Consider the following 24,530-nt stretch of genomic DNA (forward strand, 5'->3'; position numbering starts at 1 on the left):
CAATATTTAGCACCAAAATATAAATGGAAACCTAAATGGCTGGTAGTTTTATCAGTCTTTTTAATACATTCATTAAAAAAAACCCTGTTTCAACTTCAGTGGGACATAGGAGTCAGTCCTCCTGAGGAATTTGCTAGTTAATAGCATGTCAACATTTGTTGCATTTGCTTTAATTAAATCCAAGAGTTTCTGTGCATGATCAAAACACAGGAACTTATGTGGTTACACTTGGCCTTAATAGATTTTGTAGCTGTGAAAATAACATCATAGATTAACTGCATTGAAGAGAGGTTTCATAATGGAGTGCTACCAATGCGGAATTATTTAGGCACAACATATTTTAGATTGACAATCCAGAGAACCAAATAACCTTATTAAAAATGGGGTATAGATCTAAACAAAGGATTTTCACTTGAAGAATTTCGAATGACTGAGAAACACCTAAAGAAATGTTCAACATCCTTAGTCATTAGGAAAATGCAAATCAAAACAACCCTGAGATTTCACCTCACACCAGTCAAAATGTCTAAGATCAAAAACTCAGGAGACAAAAGGTGCTGGAGAGATTTTGGAGAAAAAGGAACGCCCCTCCACTACTGGTGGGATTGCAAGCTGATAAAACCACTCTGGAAATCAGTCTGGCTGTTCCTCAGAAAATTGGACATAATACTATCTGAGGACCCAGCATATACCGAAAAGATGCTCTAACATATAACAAGGACACATGCTCCACTATGTTCATAGCAGCCTTATTTATAATAGACAGAAGCTGGAAAGAATCCAAATGTCCTTCCACACAGGAATGGATTCAGAAAATGTGGTATATTTACACAATGGAGTACCACTCAGATGTTAAAAACAATGACTTCATGAAATTCACAGGCAAATGTATGGAACTAGAAAATATCCTGAGTGAGATAACCCAGACCCCCCAAAACACACATAGTATGTACTCACTAATACGTGGGTATTAGCCCAAAAGCTCAGAATACGAACAATACAACTCGTAGACCATAAGAACCTTATCAAGAAGGAAGATCAAAGGGTGGATGCTTCAATCCTACTTGGAAAGGAGAACAAAATAATCATGGGAGGTAAAGGAAGGGAGGGAAGGACCTGGTTGGGAGAGGGGAGGAAAAGGAAAAGGGGGGGGTGAGATCAGGTATGGGAAGGGACTGGATAGAAGTACTGAGGTGCAGCAGAATGAAAAAGAATATGTAGCAGTGGGGGGTGGGGAACAGAGGGGAACCACTAGAAAGTCCCAGACACCAGAGAAGCGAGAGGTTCCCAGGACCTAATGGAGATGGCATTAACCGAAATACCCAACAGTGGAGAGATGGAACCTGAAGAGACCACCTCCAGTAGATAGGTATGGCTCACCAGTTGAGGGATGGGACCAACCACCCATCTCAAAATGTTTAACCCAGAACTGTTCCTGTCTAAAGGAAACACAGACAAAAAATGGAGCAAAGATTGAATGAAAGACAATCCACAGACTCCCCCACCTTGGGATCCATTCCATCCTCAGACACCAAATCCCTGACACTAGCGCTGAAACCAAGATGTGCTTGCAGAACGGAGCCTAGTATGGCTGTCCTCTGAGAGGCTCTGCCAGCACCTAAGACAGATGCAGATATAGCTAACCATTGGACTGAGCCCAGGGACCCAATCAAAGAGTTAGGTGCAGGACTGAAGGAGTTGAAGGGGATTGCAACCCCATTGGAAGAACAACAATATCAACTAACTGGACCATCCAGAGCTCCCAGGGATTAAACCATCATCCAAAGAGTACACATGGAGGGATCCATGGCTCCAGATACATAAGTAAAAGAGGATTACCTTATCTGGCATCAATCAGAGGGAAAGTCTCTGTCCTGTGGAGGCTTGTTGCCCCAGTGAAGGGGGATGTTAGAGAGTTGAGGCAGGAATGGGTGTGTTGGTGGGGAATCATCCTCTTAGAGGCAAGGGGGAGGGAGGATGGGATGGGGTGTTTGCAGAGGGAAGACTGGGAAGGGGGACATTCGAAATGCAAATAAAGATCCACATAGCAGTGAAAAACTGGCCTAGACACAAAATATGCCCACCATTCCTAAATGGTTTGGTGTATTCCTAATAAATATCCCAATTTGAGCCTTTGGTTTTTTTGCTTCTAAAAATCACAAGAAACTACAATCATAAGTCTTGAGATTAACTGACAGTTGAAGCTCAGGAGTCAATTTGATTCATTTTGGAGAGCACATACAAGTTGCTAGTTTTATTTGAAGGTGCATAATTTAAAATGCTTCTATATTGCATGGTAGTTTGTGACTTTTCTGGCATTTGTATTTTGAATATTTCTTGGGGGCTTCAGAACAACTCTTTACGATAAGGAAAGCATGGTTATAAATATCAATTCAATTCAAACCATGCAGCATTGAAATATCTATAGGCATGTAGTTTAGTTGTTCCAGTCCACTTTACAGGTACTGAACCTGACAGGTCAATGGTTGGCTCAAGGTGATGTTTAATTGAATGACAAATATCAAATGACACTCTGGAGTAGAAAAAAAATTATCTAAACAACCAGCAGTACTTGAACAAGGAAATGTCTACTTTGGGGTCGGTTCTAGTTTGCTTTCTGTTGCTATGATAAAACACTTGTACTAAAAGTGACATGGGAGGAAAAGGTTTACTGAATCTTATACTTCCAAGTCACAGTCCACTGCCAAAGGAAATCAGAGCAGGAACAGAAGGCAGGACCTGTGGAGTAACACTGCTTACTGGCTCGGTCACTGGCTCATGTTCATATAGATTTCTTATATAGCCCAGACCCACCTGTCCAGGGCTAGTACCACCCACATCAACCATCAATCAAGCACATCTTTTACAGACATGGCCACAGGCCAGTATGATTGAGGCAATTCTTTAGTTGAGGTCTACTCTTCCCAAATAATTCAAGATTTTGACAAGTTGAAAATATAAAACTAACCATCACAGGGTCTAGCAAAGTCTTTTCTCTCCCTCAGTACTTTTTCTATACATCAGTTTGACTCTTTCCCATCACCGACATTACTATATTCTTTTAAATATATATGGCTTCTGTAGCTTCCAAAGAAGTTAAATCCCCATCAGTGGGCATAAAGTTTCTTGGTCTGACAATCTTTTTTTTTTATGTTTCCTTCAGTTATTTCAGGTTGCCTGAGGTACCATATTGATTAAGCTACATTCTGGTGAACTAAATATATGTAGAATATTATATGGCTCCCCTACTGAGCACAGAACTATAAATTAATGGATCTCTCTTGTTGACATCATAAAGTATGCAGGCCTGAAGCACAACTGTAATATTCCTTGTAGGACCATGTATTTTTACTTGTAATGCTCTAAAAATGAATAGTTGTTCAGAGGTGAACTGAACTGAAAAGCTATGACAGAACATGGATGTTTATATATTTGGAGACACAATGGGAGAAAGATGACAGGAAGGAGATACAAAGAGAATGCCAGAAAGAGCCAAGGACAGGAAAAAATAAAATGAACCAGAGTCATGGTAACCTTTCACTCTGAAGATCATGGTGAGATTTAATCAATGCATCAATCCTGAATTTGGTTAGAGGGTGTAAAATTTCATTTTACTTTTTTATTGGTGTTTTCTGTCCCCAAGTATAATTGAATCTGTAACAGCAGTGTAAAGATAGGTCATTTGGGAGATTAATTAGGAGTGAGATGTATCAGGTGAGTGTATGTTGGGGAAATTCTGATAATAAAAGATCTTCAAGCAGCACTGATTGAATAGTAATTAAAAAATGTGGGTACAGTTGTTACTGGTCTACATCCTGTTCCTCTCTTTCCTTTGACTCCTCCTCCTAAGCTTCACAGTAGGCAGTCATGTCATTCAAATATGTCCCACCAGGCCCTCCAATTCAATATAAACACCCACATATCACTATGTTGAGAGGCACTGCTTAAATTCATGCCTCCCTACCACAGTAACCTATTTCCATTCCCTACACCTGATTGCCCCTGCCCTGCTCCTCTCCCTACAACCTCTCCCATCCAGTTACCTCCCTCAGTCTACCTCCAATATTTATTTCCTCTTCTCAGAAAGATTCAACCAGCCCCCCTTAGGCCTTCATTGCTATTTAGCTTCTTTGGGTCTGTAGATTGTAGCATGGTTAACCTGTACTTACTTACAAGTGTGTATATGCCATTATATCCTTTTGGGTCTGGGCTACCATACTGAGGGTATTTTCTAGTTACATTTATTTGCCTGAAAATTTCATGGTGTCCTTGTTTTAAATAGCTGAGTTAAAAAAAAAACGAGTAAATGAACCACTTTTTCTTTATCCATTCTTCTGTTGAGGGACATCTGGGTTGTTTTCCTGTTTCTCACTATTATTAATAGAGATGCTATGAGCATAGTTGAACAAGAGTCCTTGTGGGATGGTGAAACATCTTTTAGGTATATGCCCAGGAGTGGTATAGCTGACTCTTGTGGTAGACTTATCCCCAATTTCCTGAGAAACAACCAAATTGATTTCCAAAGAAGTTGTACAAGTGTGTACTTCCATAGCAATGGAGGCATGTTCTCCATGCTCCACCTCCTCATCAGCATGTGCTGTCCCTTGAGTTTTGATCTTAGCCATACTGAGGGGTGTGAAGTGGAATCTCAGACTTGATTTGATTTGTATTTCCCTGATGACTAAGGATGTTGAACATTTCTTTGTGTGTTTCTTGGCCATTAGAGGTTCCTCTTTTGGGAATTGTCTATTTAGCTCTGTACCCCATTTTTAAAAAATTGTGTTGTTTGGTTTGTTTGTGTCTTGTTTCTTGAGTTCTTTATGTATTTTGGATGTTAGCTCTCTGTCAGATGTAGGAGTAGTGAATATCTTTTTTCATTCTGTAGGCTGCAGTTTTCTCATTTTGATGGTGTCCTTTGACCCACTGAAGCTTTTCGGTTTTATGAGGTTCTATTTATTAATTGTTGATCTTAGTGCATGGGCCATTTGTGCTCAGTTGGGGAAGTTGGCTCCTATACCAATGAATGGAAGGCTATTCCCCACTTTCTCTTCTGTTAAATTTAGTGTATCTGGTTTTATGTTGATGTTTTTGATCCACTTGGACCTGAATTTCGTGCAGGGTAATAAATATGGATCTATTTCTGTTCTATATGCAGCAACCAGTTAGATCAATACCATTTGTTGAAGATGCGGAGACTCCTAGAAGTGGGAGATATGGAGCCTGAAGTAGCTCCTTACTGTATCCATGAAGGTCTCCCAGTTGAGGGTTAAGGACATCAACATGCCCACAAAATGTTTCATCCCAAACTTATCCTGCTTACAAGAAGTGTAGGGGTAAAATTAGAGCAGAGACTGAGGGAATGGCCAATCAATAACTGGCGCAAATTAAGACCCATCCCATGGGCAAGAACCAATCCCAAACACTATTAATGACACTCTGTTATGCTTGCAGACAGGAGGCAAACATAGTTGTCCTCTGAGAGTCTCCACCCAGAAGCTGACTCAAACAGATGTAGAGACCCACAGCCAAACATTAGAAGGAACAAGGGAGTCTTGTGGAAAAGTTCTGGGAAGGATTGAGGGCCCCATAGGGGATAGGGACTTCCCAAAACGAATAGAGCCAACTAACCTTAGACCCTTTGGTGCTCCTAGAGACTGAATCACTGAACAATGAGCATGCATGGACCACACATACACTCCCCTGCACATATGTAGCAGATGTACAGCTTGACCTTTGTGTGAGTACCCCAACAACTGCAATGTGGGATGTCCGTGACTCAGTTTCCTGAGGATCCTGTTTCCCTAACTGGGTTGCCTTTGTGGCCTCAGTAGGAGAGTATATTCCTAGTCCTGCAGTGGCTTGATGTGTTAGGGTTGGTACACAGTGGGCATGGGGCGGGGGACTCTCCCTTCTCAGAGGAGAAGTGGAGGGGGATTGAGGGAGGGGTCTAGTGAGGAGGGGGCTGGGAGGAGAGGAGATGGCTGTGATCAGGTTGTTAGTGAATAAATAATTAATGGAAAAATAAATTAATGGAATTTCACATTGTATGTGATTCATCCAAGACCTTACATTAATTGCTACTAAACTAAACTCCCTTTTGGACTGTGAAATTTCATTTCCTGCAATAGCCAGCTGTCAGGTCACAAGAAACTTTTCTGAAACACCCACAAGGATTGTCCTTGGGCTTTCAAGCCAAACATATTAGTAATCATGCATTAATTTTTAATGCCTTATTTTGACCAATAGCAGTTTGTTGTTTGTGATGTGCCTGAACTAGAAATTTTTCCCTTTCTTAACTCCAAAAGTAACTTTTATTATTTTTTCTTTCTTTTGGTAAGTTCTGAAAGCATTTGACAAAGTCCTGCATGGATAACCTTTTTCTTTTTTATCTGCGGTGTAAGCCTTCTTGCGTCACTGAAAAAAACAGTTTCTCAGTTTTGAATCTAGGGAAGAGAAGAACAACATCCTCCTGCCTTCTTGCTTTTTGGGAGAGGATCAAAATGCTTTTAATCTGTAAGGACCCTGAAAAGAACTAAATAAATGTCAAGGGTTAGATGCCTAATTAAAATTAGTTCTGTGGGTCCATGCAAGGTGCTTACCTTCCATGAGCTTGCGTAAGGTCACCATATGTACACAGGGAAGACAATAATAGCAAACTTTAAGTGGTTTATGGAATTAGATGAATGATTTAAATAAAGGATTTAGGACAGTTATTTCTTAAGCTATGTTAAACAACTGCCACCACAGAAGCCCAGGTTTATGTTCTGAGATCTGGTTGATTTCCTAGGCCTAAGGTGGTACCACAGGCAGGTGTTCTAATAACACTCATTGAGGACTCTGACAATATCCTCTAAGTTACAAAGTATTTCGATAGATAATATTGTTCATATTCTCTCTCCCTCTTTCCCTCTCTCTCTGTATGTGCATATTTGTGTCTATTTCTGTGTCTGTATATCTCTCTGTTTGTCTCTTTCTCTCTGCTAGAGATAAAATTTATACAGCCCAGGATAGCCTTAAACTAACTGTGATATTGTAGAGTAGTAAGTATTGTATGGGAAAACAATGTGCATTTAACTTTAAATCACCATGGGTAATTTCTATTTAGGGGTCTGTTTATTACCCTTTGAAAAACACTGCTGTAAAAGAATCATATTTATCGCTATTCCTTTTCTATCATGTATATTTATCTTGCCAATTTTGTTAAGACAACTATTGGAACAGCTGCACAACCCAGGTAATGCTGCTGACTCCCTTTCAGTGGGACAAAAGGCAAAAGCTACAGAGTATTTTCAATCATCAAAATGAATCAGCACAAGTATGCATCCTATGTCTCCTGCCCAATGGCATATAATTGCAAAATGGCTACTGGAGATACAGTCAAATTGTCTCTAACCACAGAATTAAGAAAATCCAATTTAGCAGGTAGGAAGATAACCTTTGACAATGGAAATCATACTTTGACCCCACATCATTAGAAATGTGCTAATCATGTTACTGAGTTGGCTAGCCAATAAATACATGAAAAAGATATAGGAGGAAGGAGGTAGGATTGCTTTGAGATTATATCAGGCATCCATTATACCAGTGCTGCTTAATGAACCTGATGATTTTTTTTTCTTTTTAGTTGCAAAATGCTGTGTCTTATTGCTTTGAAATACATTTCCATTGTGGCATACCTGGAAAAAGAAAAATGAGTGCTTTGAGGAATTTGGAATCCTCATTTGTCCTTAGCCCATGCTGTGTAACACCTGGCTCTCCACTTATTGCAGAAATGGAATTTTCCTTTCACAGTGATTTTCTAGGTCTCCCTAGAATTTTGAAAATATATGTGGCTCTACAGCACTGAGTTCTACAAGGCTTTCTATATGACTTCTATACGGATAGCTAAGCTGTCTTCTTTAGTTTTTTGAGTCTCATTCCTTTCCAGGTCAGTGGCACTGCCCCTAATCTTTCTCCTAGTTTTATGCAAGGCAGAAATTTATGGATTTATTTATTCCTGTAGTTTAGGGTGAGTTAGTATTTGCTCGGAATTAGAAATGGGGGAAGGCCTTTCATGAATGTCCCTTAAAGACAAATCAAAAATGGAAAGTCAAGACACCTATGATTCTTTTGGGGGATGGGAAAATTTGGATATCTTTTTATAACCATCAATTTACTTTATTGGTACCTTTGTAAAATTCTTAAATAATTTTAAACATTTATATACTTGGCTGGAGGCATTTCCATCCCACTCAGTTTAATAATGCTTTGCTTGCATGGGTATGAATAGGGGTTATTTACTGGAATGGGGCAATTTATCTGAGATGACACCACTAAGGATTATGTAGTTCTTCTTTTATCATCCATCAACTTCCCATGTGTCTTCAGGGAACCATGCATGATGAAATAGTGACCATTCTAGTGTTGTATGGGTCTTGTGTAGGTAACTACAATTGCATTGAGTTTAAGTTTCCAATGGTCATGTCTTGTGCAGAAGACATTTTCACAGAATTCCTAATGAGACTCTGTCTCTTAAATTCTTTCTCACTCTTCTTCACAGATGCTTCTTGAGCCTTTGGGGGATGATACAGATGTGCCATTAAATCAAAGCACCCCATAGTTGCTTACTGCCCATGCTTTGACCATGTCTGAAGTCCTGTTTTAACTACCACATACTGTGAAAGGAGTCTTCTATGATGAAGATGGAAAGCTACTTTAATCCATGGGTATAAACATACATATCAGGAAAGCACTTTGACAGTGTGTTTATTTAGCAAATCAGAAGTAGTAGATGCTTCCCTACAGCCAATGGCCTCACCAGTCATGGGTTCTCCACCAAGTTTACAGTACCAGGTATGAGATCTCTCCTGTGCTGCCTACCTTAAATCAGCAGAACACATGTGACATGACATGAAAGTAAAGGGACAGGACCCAGGGGATAGAGACATATAAATTTGGTTAGAGCTACACAAGAGGAGTGGAGAGAAGAAAGAGGCAGAAAGACAAAAGTAAGTATCCATGAAAAGCTACAACTTTATAATTCTATTACAAACATATTTTATTGTTTGCTTTTATTTTATTTTATATTTTCATTTTAATTTTTACACTTCTCATACATTATATCCTGACCATAATTTCCCCTACCTTCACTGCTCTCTGGCCACCCCCACCTCCCCTCACTCCTACAGCCACTCCACCCCCATTTCCCTTCCAAAAAGAAAAAAAAGAAAAAGAAAAAGAAGAGATCAGGACTCCCAGAGACATCAACTGAACAGGGCATAACAAATTAAGCACAAACCCTCATATTAAACTTGGAAAAAGTGATCCAGTAGGAGAAAAAGGGTCCCAGGTGCAGGCACAGGAGTCAGACAGCCCCCACTAATGTTGTTAGGGGACCCACAAGAATACCACAATATCCAAGTATAACATATGCAGAGGACCTAATCAGGAGTCTTACAGGCTCCCCAATTGTCATTTCAGTCTCTGTGAGCCCCTATGAGCCCTGTTTGGTTGATTCTTTGGGCCATATTAATGTGGTATCCTTGACCCCTCTGGCTCCTTCCCATCTCGCTTTTTTTTGGGTTCTCCTTGCTTTGCTTAGTATTTGGTTGTGGGTCTCTGTATCTGTGCCTATCAGTTACTGGACAATTACAGTTGGGATAGACACCAATTTTTGAGTATAACAGGATATCATTAAGAACCATTTCATTGACATTTTTGCCAATGTTGTATTTGGTTCTATCCTGGGTCTCTGGGATGACCATCCTCTACTTCCTGGCCATCCTCACAGTGTCAGAAATGGCTCTCTCTCTCTCATGGTCTGAGCCTCAAGTTTGACTAGTCAGTTTCTCACTCCTACAAGTTCTACGCCAGTGTATCTTACAGGCACTACATATTGTAAGTTGAAGGATTTGTGGCTGTGTTGATGTCCAAGTCTAACTCATAGGAGCCTTGCTTGATTACAAGAGAGGTCAGGTTCAGGTTCCATATTTTCCATCCCTAGGAGACTATATTAGCGTCACTCTCATAGATTCCAGGGAGTTTCCACTGCACAAGGTTCCTTATACATTGCCTGCCATGCTTAAATGCCCACCAATTTCAGTCATTTCTCCCAGTACTCCCAATGCCACTTTCAGCCTGAACCCTCCTGTTCCCATCCCCACATGCCACCCAGTCCACTTGAAAAATCTATTCTGTTTCCTGTTCCCATGGAGATCCGTGTGTCCCTTCTTCATCCTTGTTTGGTATTTAGAGTTGTGGATTGTAACATGATTATCCTTCACTTAAGAGCTAATTTCTACTTAGAACTGAATATATACAGTGCTTCTTCTTTCTGGTTCTGTGTTACCTCACGCAGGATGAGTTTTTCCTAGTTCCATACATTTTCTAGCAAATTTCTTGATGTTATTGTTTTTAACAGCTGAGTAATACTCTATTGTGTAAATGTACCACATTTTCTTTATCTATTCTAGATGTTATGGGACATCTAGATTGTTTTCAATTTCTGGCTATTATGAATAAAACTGTTGTGAAAATGGTTGAACAAGTGTCCTTGTTGGGATGGCATACCCTTCATGTATATGCCAAAGAGTGGTATATCTGGATCTTGATGTAGATCCATTCCCAATTTTCTGAGTAACCACTATATTGATTTCCATAGTGGCTGTGAAAGTTTGCACTCCCACCATCAATGGAGGAGTGTTCTTCTTGCTCCATATCCTTGCTAGCATAAGTTGCCACTTACGTTTTTGATCTTAGCCATTCTTACAGGTATAAGATGTAGCCTCAAGTAGTTTTGATTTCCATTTCTCTGATGGCCTGGATGATGAACATTTTTTTTCTTTCTCCGGAATTTGATATTCCTCTGTTGAGAATTTTCTGTTTAGATCTATACTCCATTTTAAAAATTGGTTTGTTGATATCTAGTTTCTTGAGGATTTTATATATTTTGGATATTAGCCCTCTTTTGGATATGGGGTTAGTGAAAATTTTTGTCATTTGGTAGATGGCCATTTTGTCCTATTGATGTTGTTCTTTGCTTTACAGAAGCTTTTCCCTTTAATGGGGTCCCTGTAATTAATTGCCAATCTAAGTCCCTGTGCTATTGGTGTTCTCTTCAGGAAGTAGTCTCTTATTTCAATGTGTTCAAGATTGTTTTCCATTTTTCTTCTATTAGGTTTAGTTTATCTGGTATTAGTATATTGAGGTATTTGATCAACCTGGACTTGAACTTTGTGCAAGGTTATAGAAATGTATCTATTTTCATTCTTCTACATGCAAACATGCAGTGGGACCATCACCATTTGTTGAAGATGTTTTCCTTTTTACGTTGTGTATTGGTGGTCTCTTTATTAAAAATCAAGTGTTGATTTACATCTGGGTATTCAGTTAGATTCCATTGATCAATTGATCTACTTTTAATGCCAATACCATGAGGTTTTTTTTTTCTTCAACTCTATAGTACAGCTTGAAATCAGAGATTGTGATATCTCCAGATGTTCTTTATATTTCAGGATTGGTTTTGTTTTGTTTTGTTTTGTTTTGTTTTTCCATGTGAAGTTGAGTACTGTCCTTTTAAGGTCAATAAATAATTGTGTTGGAATTTTAATGGGGATTGCATTGAATCTGTAGATTGCTTTTTGTAAGATGAACATTTTATAAATTGATTTTTGAATTTACATTACAAATGTTGCCTCACTTCCAGACCCTCACTCCAAAAATTCTTAACCCTTTCCCCCCTCCCCCTTGACGCTGAGAGAGTACTCCTCTAGCCCTGCTCCCTACCTCATCCAACATTCCCACTTCATCTCTTGCCCACCCATTTCCCTTCCCTGCAGTTTCCAGTCTCTACAAGATTAAGCACATCCTCTCCCACTGAGGCCAGACAAGGAAATTCTCTGGTACATATGTGCCAGAAGCCTCAGACCATCTGAAATGCCCAACAGTGGGGAGACAGAATACAAAGAGATCACCTCTAGTAGATAGACAGGGCCCTCCAGTGGAGGCATGGAGTCACCAACCTAACTTCCAAATTACCATTTTTAGTATGTTAATCCTACTAATCTATGAGCATAAGAGATCTTTCTGTCTTCTGATATATTCTTCGATTTCTGTCTTTAAGAAATTGAAGTTATTGTTGTATACATCTTTCACTTGCTTGGTTGGAGTTAACCCAAGATAATTTATATTATTTAAGGCTATTGTGAATGGTGTTTCCCTGATTTCTTTATCAGTCTGTTTGTCATTTGTGTATAGGAGAGCTACTGATTTTTTTTTTATTTAATCTTGTATTCAGATGTCAGTAAATGAGTTTTTCAGTTGTAGGAGTTCTCTAGTAGAGGGTGGGTTGCTTATGCATAGTATCATATCATATGAAATTCATAATACTTTGAATTCTTCCTTTCCAATTTATATCCACTTGATCTTCTTCAGTTGTCTTATTGCTGTAGCTAAATTTTTAATTACTCTATTGAATAGATATGGAGAAAGTAGATTGCTGTTTCCTGTTTTTTATTTTTGTGGAACTGCTTTCTATCAGCTTACTGTAAACAGTGGACAGTAGGTTGGGTAGGTGCGAGGGGAGCATGGTTAGTTCCTAGGCAGTGAGCTTACCTTGGGTTTTGGGTGCTGGCTTGGTGTCTGGTGCATTAGGAGGCTTCTGCATGGAGGTGTGGGCTAGCATAGGGTGAGGAGGAGAGGAGGAGAGGAGGAGAGGAGGCACAGTTGCCTGTAGGCAGTGGGCACTGAAGAAATATGCATAGGTGGGGGCTTAGCTGGAGTTCTTGGTGTTCACATACTCTATTTTTTTAAACAAAAAGTTTTGAATGGAGGTACATAGACTTAATTGTTAGATGATATTACTTGCAGAAATAAAAGGTAATTAAATGAAAATCCCAGTGCTAAGTATGGGATAATTTGCTGCAAACTGGTGGTCACGAAGGTATCACAGGATCCCAAAACATTACAAGCTACTGCAGGTGCTTTTAATTGCCAACCTGAACAAAATTGTTACACATTTTATTGCTAAAGACTGAGTTTGTTTGAGAAATGAAGCTGGATATGAGCTATAAGTTTGGGTTTTGATATCTAGAAAGTTCTATGCAAGCTGCTGTTGGAGAAAAATAACCAGTGTTCCTATCCAGATGTGCATGTATCCAACAAGCTACAATAATGAAATTTCTGGCAAAGCATACCCATTAGTAAAATAGTGGCATGACTATTATTGTGGCAATATTTATTGACTTAAATCTACTTATGAAACGTAGAAACATAAATTAACTTTGATTTAGATACATTTGCTCTTTCTAAGATTTTTAAGTTGCATAGAAAAGTATTTTCAGGCTTTGAGAGTTAACTTTTATTTTTGTAACATTCTATACAGGGCAATGCTTATTTAAGATAATGGAATTAATAGTGGAAGGCTTTATGAATACAAGAAAATAAGTTATGAGTTAAGCATTCAGGAAGTTTTGGATATTTTGAAAAGGAATATTCAACATTAACTGACATTCTAACAATATGAAAAATCCAAATATGAAATATTTCTGGCTCAGAGCATTTTATAAAAAGTATACACTACCTTTGTTTATTCATATTATTGTATATTTTAATGTCCTTAGGGAATTTATGAATAACATCAAATAGTATTGTCTCCATAGATGAATGTTGACTTTGGAGAAACTGTATTTCTTTTTTTATTATTAGATATATTCTTTATTTCTATTTCAAATGTTGTCCCCTTTCCTGGTTCCCTCGTGAAAATCCCCTAACCCATCCCCCATCCCCCTGCTCATCAATCCACCCACTCCTGCTTCCTGGTCCTGGCATTCCCCTATACTTCTCAGGACCAAGGGCCTCTCCTCCCTTTGATGTCCAACAAGGCCATCCTTTGCTGCTTATGCATCAGGAGACATGGGTCCCTCCATGTGTACTCTTTGGTTGGTGATTAAGTTCCTGGGAGTTCTGGGGTCACTGGGTGGTTTAAATTGTTGTTCCTCCTATGGCGCTGCAAACCCCTTCGGCTGATTGGGTCCTTTCTCTAGTTCCTCCACTGGGGACCATGTGCTCAGCTAAATGGTTGGCTGATAGTGTCCTGTCCACCCCTCTGTTTTTGTCATGCACTAGCAGATCCTCCCAGGTGATAGCTATATCAGGATGCAGTCAGCAAGCACTTGTTGGCATCAACAATAGTGTCTGGGTTTTGTAACTGTATATGGGATAGAACCCTAGGTGGGGCAGTCTCTGGATGTTCTTTCCCTCCATTGTGTAAATGAACCACATTTTCTGTTTCTATTCCTTGTAGAGGACATTTGTGTTCTTTCCAGCCTCTGGCTATTATAAATAAGGCTGCTATGAACATAGTGGAGCATGCGTCCTTAATACATGTTGGAGAATCCTCTGGGTATATTCCCAGGAGGGACAGCAGGATTCTCCAGTAGAATTATGCTCAATTTTCTGAGGAACAGCCAAACTGAGTTCCAGAATGGTTGTACCAGCTTCCAATCCCTCCAGCAGTGGAGGAATATTCCTCTTTCTCCACATGTTCGCCAGTACCTTCTGTCACCTGAGTTTTTGATCTTAGCCATTCTGACTAGTATGAGGTGAAATCTCAGGGTTGTTTTGATTTGCATTTCCCTGATGACTAAGGATGTCCAACATTTCTTTAGGTGCTTCTCAGCCATTTGATATTCCTCAGTTGAAAATTCTTTGTTTAGCTCTGTATCCCATTTTTAATAGGGTTATTTGGTTCTCTGGAATCTAACTTCTTGAATTCTTTGTATATATTGGATATTAGCCCTCTGTCAGATGTAGGGTTGATGAAGGTCTTTACCCAATTTGTTGGTTGCCATTTTGTCCTATTGACAGTGTCCTTTGCCTTACAGAAGCTTTGTAATTTTATGAAGTCACATTTGTCAGTTCTTGATCTTAGAGCATAAGCTATTGGTGTTCTATTCAGGAAACTTTCCCCTGTGCCCATGTGCTCAAGGCTCTTCACCATTTTCTTTTATATTAGTTTCAGTGTGTCTGTTTTTATGTGGAGGCTCTTGATCCACTTGGACTTGACCTTAGTACAAGGAGATAATAATGGATCAATTTGCATTCTTCTGCATGCTGACCCCCCAGTTGTATCAGCACCATTTGTTGAAAGACTATCTTTTTTTCCACTGGATAGTTTTAGCTCCTTTGTCAAAGATCAAGGTCCGATAGGCATGTGGGTTCATTTCTGGGTCTTCAATTCTATTCCATTAATCTACCTCCCTGCCTGTCACTGTATCCATACAATGCAGTTTTTAACACTATTTCTCTGTAGTACTGCTTGAATACTGATTCATCCAGAAATTCTTTTACTGTTGAGAATAGTTTTAGTCATCCTGAGTTTTGTGTTATTCCAGATGAATTTGAGAATTTTTCTTTTTAACTCTATGAAGATTTGAGTTGGAATTTTGACAGGGATTGCATTGAATCTGTGGTTTACTTTTGGCATGATGGCCATTTTTTACTTTTGTTTGAGTTAATTTTATATCCAACTACTTTTCTGAAGTTGTTTATCAGCTGTAGGAGTTCTCTGGTAGAGTTTTGGGGGTCGCTTAAGTATACTATCATATCATCTGCAAATAGTGATAGTTTGACTTCTCCTTTCTAATTTGTATCTCTGTGACCTCATTTTGTTGCCTAATTGCTCTAGCTAGAAATTCCAGTACTATATTAAATAAATATGGAGAGAGGGCACAGCCTTGTCTAGTCCCTGATTTTAGTGGGATTGCTTCAAGTTTCTCTCCATTTAGTTTGATATTGGCTACTCGTTTATTGTATACTACTTTTACTAAGTTTAGGTATGGGCTTAAATTCCTGTTCTTTTCAAGATTTTTAAAATCAAACAATGCTGAATTTTGTCAAATGCTTTTTCAACATCTAATGAAGTGATCATGTGTTTTTTTTTCTTTGAGTTTGCTTATGTAGTGGATTACATTGATGGATTTCCACATACTGAACCATCCACATGCTTGGATCCACATCCTCTGGATGAAGCCTACTTGATCATGGTGAATGATCATTTTGTTCTGTTCTTGGATTTGGTTGGCAAGAATTTTGAGTATTTTTGCATCAATATTCGTAAGGAAAATTGGTCTGAAGTTCTCTTTCTTTGTTGGATCTTTGTGTGGTTTTGGTATCAGCATAATTGTGGCTTCCTAGAATGAGTTTGGTAGTGTTTCTTCTGTTTCTATTTTGTGGAATAGTTTGAAGAGTATCAGTGTGAGTTCTTCTTTGAAGGTATGATAGAATTCTGCACCATAAACCATCTGGTCCTGTGCTTTTTTTTTTTTTTTTTTTTTGGTTGGGAGATTTTCAGTGACTGCTTCTATTGATTTTGGGGTTATGGGAATGTTTAGATGGTGTATCTGATCCTGATTTAACTTTGGTACTTTGTATCTGTCTAGAAAATTGACCATTTCATCCAGACTTTCCAGTTGTGTTGAAGATAGTCGTTTATAGTAGGATCTGATGTTTTTTTTTGTATTTCCTCAATTTCTGTGGTTATAACTCCTTTTCATTTCTAATTTTGTTAATTTGGATACTGTCTCTGTGCACTGTCAGTCTTGCTAAGGGATTATTTATCTTGTTGATTTTCTCAAAGAACCAGCTTCTGGTTTTGTTGATTCTTTGTTTAGTTCTTTTTGTTTCTACTTGGTTGATTTCAGCCCTGAGTTTATTTCCTGCCATCTACTCATCTTGGGAATATTAGCTTCTTTCTGTTCTAGAGCTTTCAGGTGTGCTGTTAAGCTGCTAGTGTATAGTTCTCTCCAGTTTCTTTTTGGAGGCACTCAGAGCTATGATTTTTTTTTTTTCATCTTAGCACTTCTTTCATTGTGTCCCACAAGTTTCGGTATGTTGAGCCTTCATTTCATTAAATTCTTAAAAGTCTTTGCTTTCTTTCCTTATTTCTTCCTTGACCAAGTTATCATTGAGTATAGCATTGTTCAGCTTCCATGTGTATGTGGGATTTCAGTTTTTTTTGTTTTTGTTTTTGTTTTGTTTGTTGTCATTGAAGACTAGCCTTAATCTATAGTGATCTGATAGAAGGCATGGGATTATTTCAATCTTATATCTGTTGAGGTCTGTTTTGTGACCAATTATATATGATCAGTTTTGGAGAAGTTACCATGAGGTGCTGAGAAGGTATATTCTTTTGATTTTGGATGAAATGTTCTATAGATATCTGTTAAATCCATTTGGTCCATAACTTCTGTTAGTTTCACTTTGTCTCTGTTTAGTTTGTGTTTCCATGATCTGTCCATTGATGAGAGTGGAGGGTTGAAGTCACCCACAATTATTGTGTGAGGCACAATGTGTGCTTTGAGCTTTAGTAAAGTTTCTTTTACTAATGTGGGTGCCCTTGGATTTGGAGCATAGATATTCAGAATTCATAGTTCTTCTTGGTAGATTTTTCCTTTGATGAGTATGAAGTGTCCTTCCTCATTTTGTTTTTGTGTTTTTTGATGACTTTTGGTTGAAAATCGATTTTATCTGAATTTAGAATGGCTATTCCAGCTTGTTTACTGGAGTCATTTGCTTGGAAACCTGTTTTCCAGGCTTTTACTCTGAGGTAGTGTTTGTCTTTGACGCTGAGGTGTGTTTCCTGGATGCAGCAAAATGCTGGGTCCAGTCTATTAATCTATGTCTTTTTATTGGGGAACTGAGTCTGTTGATTTTAAGACATATTAAGAAATAGTGATTGTTGCTTTCTGTTATTTTTGATGCTATTTTATGTTCGTGTGGTTATCTTCTTTTGCGTTTGTTGAAAGAAGATCGATTTCTTGCTTTTTCTAGAGTTTAGTTTCCCTCCTTGGGATGGCATTTTCCATGATTAGCCTTTGTATGGTTGGATTTGTGGAGAGACATTGTGTGAATTTGGTTTTATCATGGAATACCTTGGTTTCTCCATCTCTGGTGATTGAGAGTTTGTCTAGAAGGTATAGTAGTCTGGGCTGGCATTGGTGTTCTCTTTGGGTCTGTATGAGATCTGCCCAGGATCTTCTAGCTTTCATTTTCTCTGGTGAGAAGTCTGGTGTAATTCTGATAGGCCTGCCTTTATAAGTTACTTGACCTTTTCCCCTTACTGCTTTTAATATTCTTTCTTTGTTTAGTGCATTTGGTGATTTTATTATTATATGCTGGGAGGAATTTATTTTCTGCTCAAATCTATTTGAAGTTCTGAAGGCTTCTTTTTTGTTCATGTTCATCTCTCTCTTTAGGTTAGGGAGGTTTTCTTCTATAATTTTGTTGAAGGTATTTACTGACCCTTTAAGTTGTAAATCTTCACTCTCTTCTACACTTATAATCCTTAGGATTGGTCTTCTAATTGTGTCCTGGATTTCCTGGATGTTTTGGGTTAGAAACTCTTTGCATTTTTCTTTTCTTTGACTGTTGAGTCAGTGTTTTCTATGGTATCTTCAGTACCTGAGATTCTTTCTTCTGTGTCTTGTATTCTGTTGTTGATGCTTGCCTTGATGATTCCTGAATTCTTTCCAAGGTTTTCTCTCTCCAGAGTTGTCTCCCTTTGTGATTTCTTTTATGTTTCTATTTCCAATTTTAGATCCTGTATGGTTTGTTCAGTACCTTCACCTATTTGTTTGTGTTCTGTATTTCTTTAAGGGATTTTCGTGTTTCCTCTTTAAGGGCTTCTAACTCTTTTCCCATGTTCTCCTGTATTTAAGGGAGTTATTTATATCTTCCCTAAAGTCCTCTATCAGCATCATGAGATGCGATTTTAAGTCTAACTCTTGCTTTCCCAGTGTGTTGGGGTATCCAGAACTTGTTGTGGTGGGAGGAGTAGATTCCGATGTTGCTAAGTAGCCTTGGTTTCTGCTGGTAGGGTTCTTGCACCTGCTTTTCACCATCTGATTGTTTCTGGTGATAGTTGGTCTTTCTGTCTCTGACTGTAGCTTGTCCCTCCTATGGACCTGTAAGTCTGTGTCTGTACTCCTGGGAGATCAACTCTTTTCTGGCTGGGTCTGTGCACTGAAGGTTGTGAAGCTGCCTGGCTCCCAGGTGCAACTGGTTACCAGAAGGCTCCTGTCCCAGCAGCTCTACTGATCATATGCCCTGTGCACTCCTATCTGTTCCCCTCCAGAAAGATATAGGAGAGAAAGTGGTGATCTCATCTTTGCACTGCACTCAGAAGTGGAGACACTGCTAGGAGATCACTGTCTCCTGTGGGCTAAGCACAGAATGCTGTGGAGCTGCCTGGCTCCCTGGTGCAAATTACTAAAACTGTAGTTCTTAAAGAAGATATGCAATGGGGGTCCTAAAGACAAAAAATTTTAAAAGATTAAACAGACAATATGGTTTCTTAAGATTTACTGATTTTTATTATATATATATGATTTTGTCCTGCATGTAGTTATGTGCACCGTGTGCATGCCTGATGCTCACAGAGACCAGAAGTGTGACATAGGTCCCATGAAACAGTAATTTACAAGTAGTTGCTGGCTATGTAGGTACTGGGATTTGGTCCACAGACCTCTGCATTTGCTGAGCCATATCATTTTTTGGAATTATAAACATTTTCTGATAAACATGAAGATTTACAAGAACATATTTCTGATAAAATTGAAGAAATATATAGAAAAACATGTTAAAATTAAAGATTATCATGGAAATTATACAGATAAAATGATAGGCATAAAGATAATTCTAAGTTGACTGAAGGTGGAATTATAAACATTTCCAGATAAAATTGAAGATTTACATGGAATATATTTCTGATAAAATTCTAGAAATATATAGACAATCATGTTAAAATTGACTATTTCATGGAAAATTTTACATATAAAATAGTAGATGTAAAAACTCCTTCTAAATTAATTGAAGGTGGTATTAGAAACATTTTTGATAAAATCAAAGATTTATATTCCAAACATTTCTGACGAAATAGAGGAAATGTATAGAAAGACATTAAAATTGAAGATTATCATGAAAAATAATGCAGATAAACTAGTAAACATAAAAAATTACTAAATTAATTAAAAGGGGAATTACAAACATTTTCTGATAAAAATGAAGATTTACATGAGAAATGTTTCACTAGTTTATGTCTTTTTATTGGGGAGTTGAGTCCATTGTTGTTAAGAGATATTAAGTATAGTGATTGTTGCTTCCTATTATTTTTATGTTTGTGTGGGTATCTTCTTTTGGGTTTGTTGGAAGAAGATTACTTTCTTGCTTTTTCTAGGGTGTAGTTTCCCTCCTTGTGTTGGCATTTTCCATCAATTATCCTTTGTAGGGCTGGATTTGTGGACAGATATTGTGTAAATTTGGTTTTATCATGGAATTTGGTTTCTCCATCTATGATGATTGAGAGCTTTGCTGGGTATAGTAGCCTGGGCTGGCATTTGTGTTCTCTTAGGGTCTATATGGGGTCTTTCCAGGATCTTCTAGCTTTCATCATCTCTGGTGAGGAGTCTGGTGTGATTCTGTTAGGTCTGCCTTTATAAGTTACTTGCCCGTTTTCCTTACTGCTTTGAATATTCTTTCTTTCTTTAGTGAATTTGGTATTTTGATTATTATGTGCCACGAGGGCTATCTGTTTTGGTCCAGTCTGTTTGGAGTTCTGAAGACTTCTTGTATGTTCATGGGCATCTCTTTCTCTAGGTTAGGGAAGTTTTCTTCTACAGTTTTGTTGAAGACATTTACTGGGTCTTTAAGATGTAAATCCTCTCTCTCATCTATACCTATAATCCTTAGGTTTGGTCTTCTCATTGTGTCCTGGAGTTCCTGGATGTTTTGGGTTACCAGCTTTATGCATTTTGCATTTTCTTTGACTGTTGAGTCAATGTTTTCTATGGTATCTTCAGCACCTGAGGTTCTTGCTTCTATCTCTTGTATTCTGTTGTTGATGCTTGCATCTAGGACTCCAGAATTCTTTCTAAGGTTTTCTATCTCCAGAGATGTCTCACTTTCTGATTTCTTTATTGTTTCTACTTCCGCTTTTAGATCCTGGATGGTTTTGTTCAGTTCCTTCACTTGATTGTTTGTGTTTTCCTGTAATTCTTTAAGGGATTTTTGTGTTTCTTCATTAAGGGCTTCTGCCTGTTGACCCATGATAGCCTGTATTTCTTTAAGGGATTTTTGTGTTTCCTCTTTAAGGGCTTTTGCCTGTTGACCGATGTTCTTCTGTATTTCTTTAAGGGAGTTCTTTAAGTCTTTCTTGAACTCCTCTATCAGCATCATGAGATACAAATTTAAATCCAACTCTTGCTTTTCTGGGGTATTGGGGTATCCGGGACCTGCTGTGGTGGGAGAACTGGGTTCTGATGTTGCCATGTGGCCTTGGTTTCTGTTGGTAGGATTCTTGTGCTTGCTTTTTGCAATCTGGTGCTAGTTGGTATTCTTGTCTCTGACTGGAGTTTGTTCCTCCTGTGGGCCTGTAAGCCTCTGCCCTTACTCCTCTGAGCTCAAAAGTAAAAGCACTGCTGGGAGATCTCTCTCTCCTGGCAGCCTATGCACAGAAGGCTGTGGAGTCTCCCAGATCCCTCATGCAAATGGCGGTGGGAAGACTTCTGTCCCAGCTGTTCCACTGATCTTAGGCCCTGTGTGCTCCTAGAGGGTCCCCTCCAGAGAGAAGTTGGAGATCTCAACTCTGTGCTCAGAAGTGAAAGCACTGCTGGGAGATCTCTTTCTCTCCTGGTGGGCTATGCACAGAAGCTGCTGAGCCATATCTTAAGACCTGAGGATAAAATTTCTATGGATATGAAAGAATACTCAGTTTCTTTATATTTATAATGATGTGAAATATAGCTACTCGTAGTCTGTCATTCAAAGGTATTTAGAAAATATTTTGAGGTTAAGTATAAGTATAAAAATATTTTTGCACCACATAGATACAACATCTTTGCTTAAATCTATTTGATTATATTTAGTTTTGGTTCACTTTTTGACATGGAGAATTTTTTGGTGATTATTAGCAAAGAGATGTTTGTTATGCAGGATGACTCAAAGTGGACTTTGTGAATATAGACTTTTATAAATTATGTGAACTAAGATCTGGTTGACAAAAGATTTTTTTTAAATTAAAATAATTACAAAAGAAAGAGCAAAGATGGAAAGGAACAGCTTGACTTATTTGTGCTGAAATAGTGAGCCACCTGTTTAAACGTCTTGATAAGACTTTTTATATTCTGAGTCCTGTTATCAAATTCAGGCTTTTGCCCCCTAGAGTGAAATAAAAGACCTAGTGAAATTTTAGCCAGTTATCACTTGCTTACTGACACTAATGAAGCCAGGAGGTTTGAGTTCAAACACATTGTTAGCATTGACAAAAGAATGAAAAGCAAATTCTAATTAATATATAGACACTTCTTTTTTACTACCCATATTAAAATGAGTTGAGTATTCTTTTTATTCCTGACATATATATGAGACTTTTTTGAACATTTCTCCACAAAGCATTTAATATTACCATTGGAAATCACCATTTATGCAATGAATATGCCTGCTGTTTTTATCCAGATGGAACACTGTCAAAAGGATGATGGAGCATTACATTATATTCCCTCTGAATTTGAACCAGTAGCATTCAGTGAAGGTATGCCAGCATGTGGTGTCCTTATTTTTATGGGCTGTAGATATCAAGAGAGACAAATTACGATCTGCATTTTAGTATGATTAGGAATGACAAGAGAGCGCTGGGATATGTATCAGGAGATTTGTGTTCTAAATTTAGAGTCACCACTGGCTACTTATATGACCTCTAAAAGATCTGGTTGGCCTTAAATTTGTGGCATTATTTTTAAAGAAGTGGGTTTTTTTTTAAATGACTACTTAGATCTGTTACAGTTCTAAAAGCCCAAGACACTGTTTTCTCATTTATTGATGTTTATTTTCTGAATTCTCATACAGGTATTGGAACATACTGATGATTATATTGAAAGATTTTTTCTAAATCAGAAAATATAATACCCATAATTTGTATGAATACAGGCCTCTTTAGTGTTCTTTACTCATGCAGAGAAGGTGCATAGACATAGGCAAGGAAAATGAATATGTTCTATAGAATATGAACAAACATGACACTATTCTAGAAATTACTTTTTTCCCTCATCAATATTAAGGCAGACTGCTAGTTCTGCTTTATTTCCTTTGGCTTTGTAACTGTTCTGTGAAAATTCTAATATTGGGTTAACATTGAATATCTAAGAAGGAGAAGCTTGAAAATCTACACCTGCCCTAGCCCCATCACCAGCAGAAAGTTAGAGAGGCAAGAGGAGCAGAAACTTAACTATGCTGAGCCTCTTTGCCCCAACATTATTTATATGTGACTTAAAAAAGCCCATCAAATTGTTTCCATGTCTGTCCTAGCTGTAAGACACAAGCCATTTCAATGCATGTAATACTTGAAACTAAACTATATGAAGTACTCGTGCCATGCTATACTGAAGCTGTCCCTGAAAGTGACAACTTACTGTCATGAATGATGAAATATTCTTTGTCTACAAGGCAATTGTGTTGATTGTAGAGGAAAAATGAGCCTACCTACATATTTTTTTCTGATGTGGCATTTTATTTGAATAGGAAAGCTCTGTCTAAAATGATGCTAGGCCATATATTTCATTTCGACTTTCATTTACAGTTGTCTTTGTTGTAAGGGGAAACATTTTAATCAGTTTCTGTATGAAGGTCAGATAACACTGCGAACAAAAGTAATTTCTTTATGATAATATCAAAGCAAAGACATTGTTGCACTTAAATTATGAAGCATCGTTTCCCTTATCTGAAATATGATTGTATGTATGCCTTAATAGAATCTGGGATTATATCTTATTTATGCTGAGGGCAACCTCAAGTAATTCTCTTCTTTTCAAGGCCTAAACTTCTGATATTCGCTTGGAATGAAACTAGGACATTATGTCCTCAGGTATAAATTATGTTAAGGAAGTTATGGGGATTTAGGGAGGTCTTTGTGTGTTTTATTTGTTTATTGGTAAACTGAAGCCACATTGACATCTTCTACCATTTTATATCTTAGAAGACATCAATCAGTTCAGTATTTAAATTTCCAGTGTGTGGCATTTGAAGTGGTACTGTGAGTTAGAGAAAGTATTCATAGTAAAAATCGTTTTTGTTGATTTGGTTTGGGAATGAAAAAGACACATTTAATGGATACATACAAATATGTACATCTGGATGCTTCTTGCACATTATCTTTTTCTTCCTAGCTTCTTTATATAATTATTACCAGTCACCAGCTAAGGGAATTTTTGAAACTATTCACTTCTAGATCATAAAATCATTGATTTATTTGCAAATGCATGAGTATCTCTCAGATCACAGGGTAGAGCTTCATGAGGTACAGTGACAGTTCACTGCAAGCAGCCACCCCAGCTTCACCTTTCCATTACATAAAGAATGCAAATAATCTTTCTCTGCCAACATTGTAAGAAGTTTTCCTACCTTAGATTGCACTCTAAACTCTATAGAAGAGTTAAAAGTTCCCAGGGATGTGACAAAATTTGTGGCGTTTCTAAGAACTAGATCAGGAGACTTATTCAGGA

The sequence above is a fragment of the Apodemus sylvaticus genome, chromosome X (genome assembly GCF_947179515.1).
Source record: "Apodemus sylvaticus chromosome X, mApoSyl1.1, whole genome shotgun sequence".
In the NCBI taxonomy this organism is placed as follows: Eukaryota; Metazoa; Chordata; class Mammalia; order Rodentia; family Muridae; genus Apodemus; species Apodemus sylvaticus.